Source organism: Photinus pyralis, unplaced genomic scaffold, assembly GCF_008802855.1.
Source record: "Photinus pyralis isolate 1611_PpyrPB1 unplaced genomic scaffold, Ppyr1.3 Ppyr1.4_unclustered_Scaffold6782, whole genome shotgun sequence".
NCBI lineage: Eukaryota > Metazoa > Arthropoda > Insecta > Coleoptera > Lampyridae > Photinus > Photinus pyralis.
The window spans coordinates 1,947-13,544 of NW_022172026.1; the positions used below are offsets into that span (position 1 = coordinate 1,947).

At 44.0% G+C, this 11,598-nt stretch overlaps 2 long non-coding RNA genes across 2 annotated transcripts; both read left to right on the forward strand.

The window, feature by feature from the left end:
- Nucleotides 1-5,266: 5,266 nt before the first annotated feature.
- LOC116182669 lies at nt 5,267-6,703 on the forward strand. The gene is made up of 2 exons (XR_004147580.1): nt 5,267-5,930; nt 5,973-6,703. It is a non-coding gene; the product is annotated as an uncharacterized LOC116182669 (long non-coding RNA).
- A 489-nt stretch (nt 6,704-7,192) lies between these two features.
- On the forward strand, nt 7,193-7,902 carry LOC116182667. Its single transcript, XR_004147579.1, has 4 exons — nt 7,193-7,528; nt 7,579-7,659; nt 7,713-7,812; nt 7,863-7,902. It is a non-coding gene; the product is annotated as an uncharacterized LOC116182667 (long non-coding RNA).
- The last annotated feature ends 3,696 nt before the right edge of the window (nt 7,903-11,598 follow it).

Genomic DNA, 11,598 nt, shown 5'->3' on the forward strand with positions numbered 1-11,598 from the left:
ATCTCACCCTTACGTCGTGGACGATAAACGGGTTGCGCGAATAAGATCTACATCTAAGCTAAGCGAGATCGAGGTTCAACAAAAGGTAGGTACCTCAAATGCTAAAAATTCATTTTTATATATATGTATATGTAATTATAGAGCCCAGTGTATGTGTACGTTTCTAGGCATTGTTATAATTACAATAAGATAAAACGTGTTCCCGACGTTTTCGAAAATAATTTAAAATTGGCCCAAGCTTTTTTCACGAAATTTTTACACGAGCCTCGAATTCCGAAACCGCGATTTTTACGATGCCCCGCTACCCCGGGAAAATTCGTCTTCACCCCTTCACCCCCCCGCTGTCACCCCCCAAAATCGCACCTCCGAAGAAAAATTCGCCGAGGGTCGCCCGTCGAACTGGAAAAATCGAGCTCGCGGATAGGGGGGGTAGGAGGGTCGAGGCTTTCGAGGTACTCGATCGCGAAAGTCGCGACACCCCCCCGCGGGGGAGGACGCGCACGAGAAAACGGGAGCGGAAAGAGAGCGAAATTGCTCGAAAAGTAGCCCTACTTCCCCCCCTCGAAACGCGATCGATCGATAGTCCCGACCGTCCCGCGTGAGACGTACGGGGTCCCATTAAAAAACTATGGGCCGTTTGGGGGGGAGGGGGGCGCGAAGTTTGCCCTTATCGACGTCGCTCCGCTTTATCCCTCGCGCCGCGGAAACGAGACGACCTAAGAAACACTTACGATCGCTCAAATGCGGACCCGAACGTCGGACGGATTACGACGCGTCATACGACCAATTCTCCCGGTGGGTTCGGGAGGGAGGAATTTTCGAACGACACTCGGACCCGATCGCGAGATTCGGAATGATCGTCGATAAAAAATATTTACGGCGGTCGAGCGGCATAGGAGAGGGCGAATTTTGGGAAAGTCGATCGAGTCTTTTCTTCGACGCGCCTTTCGCACCCCGACCGCCCCTCCGTCGACCCCCCCCGGACCTTCAAACGTACCACTTCGCCTTTTCGACGTTTGTTCGGGAACCGCGAGGGTTAGAACGACGCGGTTTGTTGCGTCGATCTCGTATCGGCATCGTCCGACCTTACGTCCGACATTTCCCCCCTCCCCCCCTCCATATCGTCGGTAAATTTCAAATTTTAAAGGTTATTAGGGAACGCCGACTCTTAAAACGAGACGGTCGTCCACGTCGATCTCCCGTATCGATCGGAGTGCGTTCGGGAATCGACGGCGAATCGCGAAAAGCCGCGAGGCGAGGCGGCGCAGCCGCCGAAGCCGAGCGAAGTGTCAATTTTCGTTCGGAGGAGGTAAGTTTTTGGCAAGTCTTCGATCGGAGTATTCTCTTCGAAGTCCGTTACGTACCCCGGCACCACTCCGTTAACCTCCCATCCCCCCCTCCCCCCTAAAAACCTTTAAACGTACTCTGTTCGAAAACCGCGAGGGTTAGAACGATGCGGTTTTTTAAGTCGATCTCGTATCGGTATTCTCCGACTTTACGTCCGACACTTCCCCCCCTCCCCCCCCACCCCACCCTCTTCTCTTCGGTAAATTTCGTATTTTAAAGGTTATTCGGAAACTCCGAGGACCAAAACGATGCGGTTTTCTACGTCCGCGTCTCTTCCGTATCGATCGGTGTGCGTTCCGGAATCGAACAAAGAAGCGAGGCGAGGCGGCGCAGCCGCCGAGACCGAAAGACGTGTTTTTTTTCGTGTCTCGATGTGCCAAACGAAACTCGGAGACGCGTCGACGGCCCCGACCGACGTAAAATATCGAGTTCCGGAGTGCCCACGTACGGAGACGACCTTTCGAATCGAAATTTTCCAAAACTTTATCGCGTAATCGATATTCCCGAGGGGGCAACTCGAAAATTCAAAAACGTCCCCGATTCGATCGATCGACACGTCGGACGTTGCATTTTACCTCAAAGGACACGTTACAAAAGGTTTCGTCGAAATACGAGTCCTACTTCGAAAGTTATCCCAAAAATTAAAAAACGAAAAAATTTCCATACTATCCCCTTCCTTCGAAAAAATCGAAAAAAAAAATTGTCAAAAATCGTCGTTTTTTCGACGTCATCTTATGCGTTTTGACGCGGAGATTGCAAAAACGAGAAAAAATTCTAATAAAAGATTTACGGTTTCGACGCTAGAGGGCGCTTTTTGTTTTTCGAATTTTGCGCCCCTTTACAAAAAAATTCGTAATTTCGTCAATATTCGAGGTATTCGAGAGGTTAAGGCGGCGATCGAAAGAGGAAGGACGAGGCTATTCTACGACACCTTCACCTCCCCCAAAAAATCGAAGGCGTCTCCGGGAGAGGTCGTGGAAAAAAAAATGAAATTGCTCACGAAAATGGGCGCAAAACGGGCACTTGCCGGTGGAATTCCGGGGACTTTTCGATACTAAACGATCACTTTGGATGCGACCTTCTATAAAATTTGCCCCGGAGTCCCCACGATAGGATCGCAAGTGCGTTAAATCGTAATCGATATGAAAACGGCGATTTTCGAAAAAATTTTGACGAAAAATTAAATTTTTTTTTTTTTTGCCAAAATCGACTCTACACTACGAGATTAGGTGAGCGGTAAAGTTTGGCGAGAATACGCGGTCCCCGAGTGACTTTTTTGGGCACTCGAACGTCGATATTTGTAAAAAATTGCGTATATTTCTTATTTATCTGGAAATCGAAGGTGGTTTTACGCAAATAATCAACCCCCCCCCCTCCCCCCTTCCCTCACAATTAGGTCAGATTGCAATTGGGTTAGGTTAGATAGTCGCGATGTGTAGTTAGGTTAGGTAGCGGTTAGGTTAGGTTAGGTTAGGTTAGGTCGACGTGCGCGGTTAGGTTAGGTTAGATCGACGTGTTAGGTTAGATCGAAATGCTCAGTTAGGTTAGATCGCGGTTAAGTTAGGTTAGGTCGACGCGCGCAGTTAGGTTAGGTTAGATAGACACGTTAGGTTAGGTCGAAATGCTCGGTTAGGTTAGGTCGACGCGCGCAGTTAGGTTAGATTGCAGTTAGTTGGAAAGTTAACGCGGCCCATCCTAACCGCGCCGCCGAGAGCTTTCCGACGATACCTCGTACGCCTTCCTGCGACTTTTCGTTACCGAGATTCTCATTTCGGCGACGCCCGACGACGCGCGCCGGCGTCGGCGTCGTCGGCGCCGAAACTTAACACGACCCATCCTAACCGCGCCGCCGAGACCTTTCCGACGATACCTCGCACGCCTTCCTACGACTTTTCGTTACCGAGATTCTCATTTCGGCGACGCCCGACGACGCGCGCCGGCGTCGGCGCCGCCGGCGCCCAAACTTAACACGGCCCATCCTAACCGCGCCGCCGAGACCTTTCCGACGATACCTCGCACGCCTTCCTACGACTTTTCGTTACCGAGATTCTCATTTTGGCGACGACCGACGACGCGCGCCGACGGCGCCGGCTGCGGCGGCGCCGGCGCCGCCGGCGTCGCCGTCGTCGAAATCTCACCCTTACGTCGTGGACGATAAACGGGTTGCGCGAATAAGATCTACGTCTAAGCTAAGCGAGATCGAGGTTCAACGAAAGGTAGGTACCTCAAATGCTAAAAATTCATTTTTATATATATGTATATGTAATTATAGAGCCCAGTGTATGTGTACGTTTCTAGGCATTGTTATTATTACAATACGTTACAAACGTGTTCCCGACGTTTTCGTAAATAATTTAAAATCGGCTTTGACGATTTTCAAGAAATTTTTACACGAGCCTCGAATTCCGAAGCGCGATTTTTACGATGCCCCGCTACCCCGGGAAAATTCGTCTTCACCCCCCCGCTGTCACCCCCCAAAATCGCACCTCCGAAGAAAAATTCGCCGAGGGTCGCCCGTCGAACTGGAAAAATCGAGCTCGCGGATAGGGGGGGTAGGAGGGTCGAGGCTTTCGAGGTACTCGATCGCGAAAGTCGCGACACCCCCCCGCGGGGGAGGACGCGCACGAGAAAACGGGAGCGGAAAGAGAGCGAAATTGCTCGAAAAGTAGCCCTACTTCCCCCCCTCGAAACGCGATCGATCGATAGTCCCGACCGTCCCGCGTGAGACGTACGGGGTCCCATTCAAAAACTATGGGCCGTTGGGGGGGAGGGGGGCGCGAAGTTTGCCCTTATCGACGTCGCTCCGCTTTATCCCTCGCGCCGCGGAAACGAGACGACCTAAGAAACACTTACGATCGCTCAAATGCGGACCCGAACGACGGACCGTCCAAGTCAAATATGATGGGAAGACGCGCTCAACCTAATCTATCGTAATCGCGCCGCCGAGACCTTTCCAACGATACCTCACACGCCTTCGTACGACTTTCCGTTACCGAGATTCGCATTTTGGCGACGCCTGTCGACGTCACCCGACGCCGCCGTCGCCAACAGTCCAAATTGTGTCCTTCCCTCATCGACAACAAACGGGTCGCGAAACGTCGATAAAAAAAATTTTGTCACAAACGAGTATATATATATACTCAATTTATATATATACAATCCCGTATCTACTCGTACGCGATCGATCTCCGAAGTTGTACGTATAAACCGGGAAAAATTTCGACCGCGTCTTCAGTAGGCGCCGGGCGTCAGCCTGTGGCCGAAGGGGGGGCCCGTGTCGCTCGGGGGGCGGGGGTGTGCCTTTTTTTTCTAAGTCCACGCGCATGGATGCGTTTTAAAGGGCCGCGCATCTCTTAATATCTCCCTTATTTACCGGCCGATCTGGACCAAATTTAAACCGTAGCTGCGTCCGGTCGGGAGCTCGAAATGGGATTTTCAATTTTTTCCTATCCCCTCCCCTTTTCGAGATATCGACGCATCTCTGTCGTCTTTCGACCTGCGACCTCGATACTTCGGAATCACGCGTTTCGCGACATTTCTAGACGATCTACGCAATAACCGTTTTTTGGATTTTTTATTAAAAACTTAAATCGCGATATCTCGAAAACGGAACGTCGTAGATAGGGGTTCCTGGGTGTCTTTAGAAAGTTCTCGACCTAATCTAACCGATGGGAGGGTCGAAATTTGGAAACTGAGATACCAGCTCGGAAATGACGGAATCGAATGGCCCTGGTCCCCAAACCTCTCGATACCAAATTTCGGCGAGATCGGTCGGTAAATAACGGAGATATAGCAATTTGTAATTTGACACCACCGAAAACACTTAAAACGCGATATCTCGAGAACGGTGCGTCGTAGACGGGTCTTTATAGGTATCTTTGGAAAGCTCTCGATGTAATCTAATCGATGGGATGGTCAGAATTTCGGAATGGAGATAGAAGTGCCGAAAGGATGGAAACGGGTGCCTCAATTTCTCCAACCTCTGAATACTGAATATTTATCGAGATCGGACTATAAATAAAGGAAATATAACGATATGTAATTTGACACCATTGAAAACACTTAAAACGCGATATCTCGTATATTTACACACGTGCGCATACTGAGAGATCAATATATGCTGCACCGCTCTTATAAAATATGACAATAGTAATTATTTGCCGCAACCAGGTATCGTGTATGTGCACCTATATACTAAAGTCACTAGATATAGAAAGTAACACAATCATCCGCCATTTTGGTGAAAATTTGCTGCCAACTTAAAAAAATTTAAAAATAAAAACTGAATATCAGTAATTTTTTATAGCCTAACTTCATAGTACTGTCATGTTTTATATAAATATAATCCCATCTCTAAACAGGTGATACAATCCCCAACATTAAAGTTACTAGAATTTTTTTGGGCAAAAATTATGCTTTCTCTCTTTAACACACGAGCCAAATGGATTGCGGTACTTTCTATATTTATCCAATACAAAATATAACCTATAATTTCACAAACTATAATTTCTAATTCTTATTACTATCGTTCCTTTCAACACGACTTTTTTCAAGACTACCAGTTTCTTTCGAATATTTACAAGGTGGGTAAATTACTTGTAAATTACAAACAAACGTTTTTTTAGTTGTAGCGTGTAATAGGCAATAGGTTTACTTCGACAAGCCTTTTACTTCTTAGAAGAGAATAAGATGCGTTTGCAGTTCTGTTTCCGTAATGGAACTAAAGATGAAAGTGAAGTTTGAGAGTACTCGATACGTTTGTGTATACAGGAGTTTCGATAAACGGATGTCAACCGTGACGAGGATTACAACAATATACGCCGAAATGCTCGTCGTTTACTTGAACGGTTTCACATACAGGAAGTCTTGCTTCTGGGAAGTCACCTGGCCGCTTAGCGATTGCTAATAAGGCGTTTGTAAAAGATATTCTTGCTCGTCTTGAACAAAGTCGAAAAAAGCAACTGCGATAATTTGTCCCACTAACGGATATCTCATACGGAACGTGTGACACTATTGCCTGGAGAAAATTGTACTTCTATCCTTTAAAGTAACCGTGTTACAAGAACTCATCGTCTGGACTTGCAAAGTCCTAAAATATTGCATGCAAATTTACTAGATGTCAACGTATTCGAAACCGTTTACACACCATTGCCGAATTACGAGCAGATATAGAAGCTACCGTTTGAAGCATTATGCAACGGCACTTACATGCCGGCTTCGAAAACAAAGAAAAGAGTGGACCCCTGTCTTAATTATGGTGACGAGATCTTCGAACAGTTGTTTATAACATGTGATTTATCCAATTACTTCAATATTAACGATTTGTAAAAGAAATAAAATTGTTTCAATTGTTGTAGCAATTTCCTATTCGTATAATTTCACATCATTTGGAAACTTACAAGGTGATTAAATCTTTATTTGGGTTAAATATAATCATATGTCAAATGTTTAATTTGTTTTGAAGTTTAAGGTTATAAATTAGTATTGGTGCCCCGCGCCTATTGCGGCAAATATTTACTAACGTCATTATTTATTGAAGCGGCATAGTAAAGCACTGTTCGCACTGTATAGCACCACAGAATGTAACCGGCTATCCGCCATTTTGATCAAATAAAAACTGAATATCAGTAATTTTTTATAACCTAACTTCATAGTACTGTCATGTTTTATATAAATCATTGAACTATATACTCTGTAATAATTTTTTTAAGAGACTTGCCAGACGGGTACGTTCAATGGGGAATATTTAGCTCGAATTATTAGCTATCAGATGCACCTTTCACCGTCCGAATCGATTGAAAAATAAAGGTTCTGGAAATTTTTTTGTAAAAAATACGTTAGTTCGTCTGTGCCAATTTTCTTTTATAATTTTTAAACTATAATTCGTAGTTATATACTTACAATGGGAAAAATTTAGCATAATTAGTACTCTATTTAAATTGACCTCTCCGAAGAAAATCGAAATCGCATTAATCCCGTGCCGAGAGGTTATATTTAATAAAAATTAGGGAGTCACGTCGATATTTAGATCCCCGTCGCGAAGGTAGTTCATTCTACGACGGTGGCGCCACGTTATTTCCAGGTTCCATTGCGATCACGTTTCGTCTTGGGTGAAGTTTAGTAAATTTTTCATTTACGTTCATCGGTCCATTTATATTGTTTTTAATTGTTTATTTTATTGGTAAGTGAATTATGGTAAACGATCAAGTTATGGCGCACGTATTTTTTTAGATTTCGAAGACATTCTTCCACCTCGTGGAATTGGGATCTTCGTGGGATCATTTTACCCTCTTTTATCGTTTAATTTATCTTGTAAAGTGACAAATTCCTAGCAAAAATGAAATTAAAAAATCTTTTGTTAATAGGATTTCAGGTTACCTTCAGTTCGACATCGGTATGGGGCCACCGAAGAAGTTGAAGGGGGCGGCTCTGAGTTCCCCCGTAATGCTAAAATTCTTAGACTAGGTATGTATAAATGTGATTCTATTGTCAGATTGATGAAAACTGTTTTTTAGAATGGAGCATTCGGTTTATTGGTTTATTAGCCCCCTAACCTAAGCCAACTAACTAACATCCAAACACTATCTTTCCTCGAACGAGCGGAGAAAGCGGAACTATCAGCGGAAATGACCTAAACAAAACACCCTATCCGAAAAATGAGCTGAAAGGGAACTATGTTGTTGTTAGGGAAGTATTATACACTACGTGTACACCCCTCAACGCAGTACGCCGTGGTACACGTCAGGGAATACTCCCCAATGGAAGTTGCGCAAAAAAGCACTACTTCCTAAGAAAATAGGAACCGCCGCAACGTTCAAATGAACCTACGCGGTTGAAATGTGGTATTATTTGAACGGTTATATTGGGCATGCGCCGATACAGAAGATGTATTTTTTTCAAATGGCGCCATCTATACAACTGTCACGGGAACTGTCAAAAAATCTGGGACATTACTATTTTATGTAAAAAACACCATTTTTAAGGAAATTTAACGTGTTTTATCGTTGTTATGAAAATGTCATCGTAAACAAACCTACATTTGCACAATTTCGAGTAATCGACTTGATGTCGACCAAAAATTCATGCCGATGTGCATGTTGCTACGTAGCATAAAGACATTTACGATAGAAATGGTATGAAAATTTATTATTGATGTAACAAATTATCCGTGTTCTTCAAGAAGAAGTCCTATAGGAGGTTATTCATCAGTTTATATTCCGGTTAGAGCAAAAAGTATGTCCAAGATTCTAGCGGAAACGAAAGCATTTCGTCACATGAAATATTCATGCTTAGGAAGGTAGCGAAGGATTAGTTTTAGTTCGTTACCTTCCACTTTTATTTCTACATGTCCACATAGTCTACTAGTATTAAAGCGACCACCTATTACCACTTGGTCCAAACAGCGAACTACGATATCATTATAAAAAGGTATAAAAGCTCGTACTTCAAATATACTTATTACCATTGAAGGACACGATACTGTAATATACAGCACCTTAAGTTATCCAATACTTGCTTGAGGATGAAGTCCATTTGTAAAGAATCTCCTATGGAAAGGCACGTGAATTACTACCTACGAAACACTATAGGTTCCAACAAAATTGTAAAAACTTCTTTGTCTTAAAATTTTTATGCTTTCCTGTACATATTATAAGGATTGTGTTAGATATCGTGAACAATTTTAAAAATCATCATATTTCCATGCCTAATACATTCATAAACAACAAATAAAATAAGGAATACTACACAAACTCCTCACGACCACTCAAAATGATCCAATTATTTTCATGGATTTCTATTATAGCATGTAAACTCTGTACGTGGAGAAATCGTAAAGAAAATTCTCCCGATGAGGATGAACCTGTTCTACAGGAGGCTAAAACAACCCCGAGTGTACAAACAGGCTGAGTAGAAAAATCACTTTGTATAGGTGTTGTTTCCACAAAAAAAAAACAAAAATATTACTCACAAATTCAAAAAAATTATCAAATCAGTCTGCTTAGTAGCATGTTCTTACCACGCCAAAACTGAAACTGAGAAATTGTCGTTGTTGAACACTGAACAATGCGAGGTTTTTTATACCTACATATTTTATATAGACTTCTTTAAAAAACTGAAAATGAAAGGTGTGGCATCAAACAGCTTGGGACGTTAGGTTATTTGAAGATTTTTAAAAATTTTGTTTAACTTTTTTGAAAGACAAATTCAAACAAAAATTATAAATGAAGCTAAATCGAATGTGACATCAATCTGCGTTGGACATTAGGTTATTTGTATGTTGAAGAAATTTTTTTAAACTTTTTTCGTAATACAAATTCAAACAACAATTATAAATGAAGCTAAACAAAATGTGACACCAAGCAGCTTTGCACATTAGGTTATTTGTAAGTTTAAGATATTTTTTTTAACTTTATTAGAAATAAAAATTCTTAATAACCCTTCCCCAACTAAGTAAAGTAACCGAAGACTTCGATTCTTAACACACGCGCCTCGTATACCAATGCCGAGCGAGCCGAAGGCGAGTTCGGCATCACTTTGGCCCTCCCTTAGCTTGGGGCATTAGGTTATTTGTAGATTTAGGAATTTTTTTTTAACTTTTTTACAAATTCAAACAAAGATTCTCGACTCGGCATAACTCGAGCTCGCCGTTCTCGCGACGAAAACGGCTCGCATTTTTCCTCCATCAATGTCGAGCGAGCCGAAGGCGAGTTGAGCTTCACGAGGGCTCTCCCGTAGACCCGGCTTTCCCCGTTCGCGGCGGCAAACGACGCTTACTTACGGCCCTACACGCGCCCACCTTTCCCGTCATTCATCTAAACTTAATAAAAAAACGGAGATCCTTGCGAAAACGTAGTTCTATAACAAAATACTGATTCGCTGACATTAGTTTCGGCATTTTCTTACCGCACCAAAATTGAAACTGAGAAATTATCTTTGTTGAGCACTGAACAGTGCGAGGCGAAGCCGAGCTATGCACCGTTACGAATCAGAGTGAGGCGAGGCGGCAAAGCCGCCGGAGCCGAGCGGATGTCTCCTCAAAACCAAAAAGTGTTATCAAAATTAAATAATCTTATGTACAATTATGTGCGGATCTGGATTTTACAAGTTGAATCGAAATTTTAAAAAATTTACTTTGTATAGGTGATGTTCCAAAAAACGTATCCTCCTTTTTGGCGATATCTCTGCAAAATATACTCACTCTAGCGAAGTCTTAAAATGCGTAGCATTTTTACAAACACATACGCCGAGTTTGATTTAAAAAAAAATCAATATATTGGTGCTTTTTTGAGCCGAATCAAAATCCTTTTCCTTTCTTTTTCGCATTTTAAAAAATTCCGACGTCAATTAAAAACAACCCAAACTACAAAATCGCACAACGATCGAGTTAAAAAAAAAATTTACAAACGGAAAACCACAAAAAACGGCGTGTGATAACAAAACGCCGTGATCGGTAGGAGCGAGCGACGCGAGCTCCAATCCGATCTAGTTATATAAAATAAGAAAACAACCCGTTAACTCGATTTTGTCGAATTTCTACAAAACGGCCTGATGAAATTTCCCAAAAATTTTGTGGCGGCCGCGGCTCCGGGCCGCGGTAGCGGCCCGGGCGGCGGCGCCCCTCGAACTTTAGGCCTTCCCCCCCCTCGGCCCCCCCGAAGTTTTTGCGTTTTGCGAGGGGTCCACGTTAAATTCGCGAAGGGGGGGAAGGCGCGGCGCGACGCGCGCGCCGCTCCGGCTCGGGACTCGGGAAGGACCGGCCCTTCGTTCGAGTGCCGAACGGCGGTCCCCGGGCCCCCCGTTCGCGGGGGAGGGCACCGAAAAGATTTTCCCGTTCGCGGGCTTTACGGTGGGTTTGCGGGCGAATGGAACGCAGGAATTTTTTTAGATTGGCGAATTAGAAGGGCCGTCCGGTCCTCTCGCCGTCCCGTAATTATGGGAAAACGCTATTCACTTTTAGGGGGTCAAAAGTGCTCTCGTCTGAATCCGAGTTTACCTCCCATACGTCAGTTGCGGTTCGAGTTTGCCGTTCGCTTCTCGGCGTCGGAATAATTTTTTTTTTAAGAGAATAATATTACGAAAAATAATTCTCGATCGCCAAAGATGTTGCGCGCGTGAGCGTCGCGCGCCGCCCGACCGTCGGTATTAGCGTCTTCGCGATTCGAAACGCTTTTGCACGCCCGGCCACCGGCGATTACGATTTCGGCCGGGACGGAACGATGGCAGCACGGACTCGTATAACGTACAAAACGC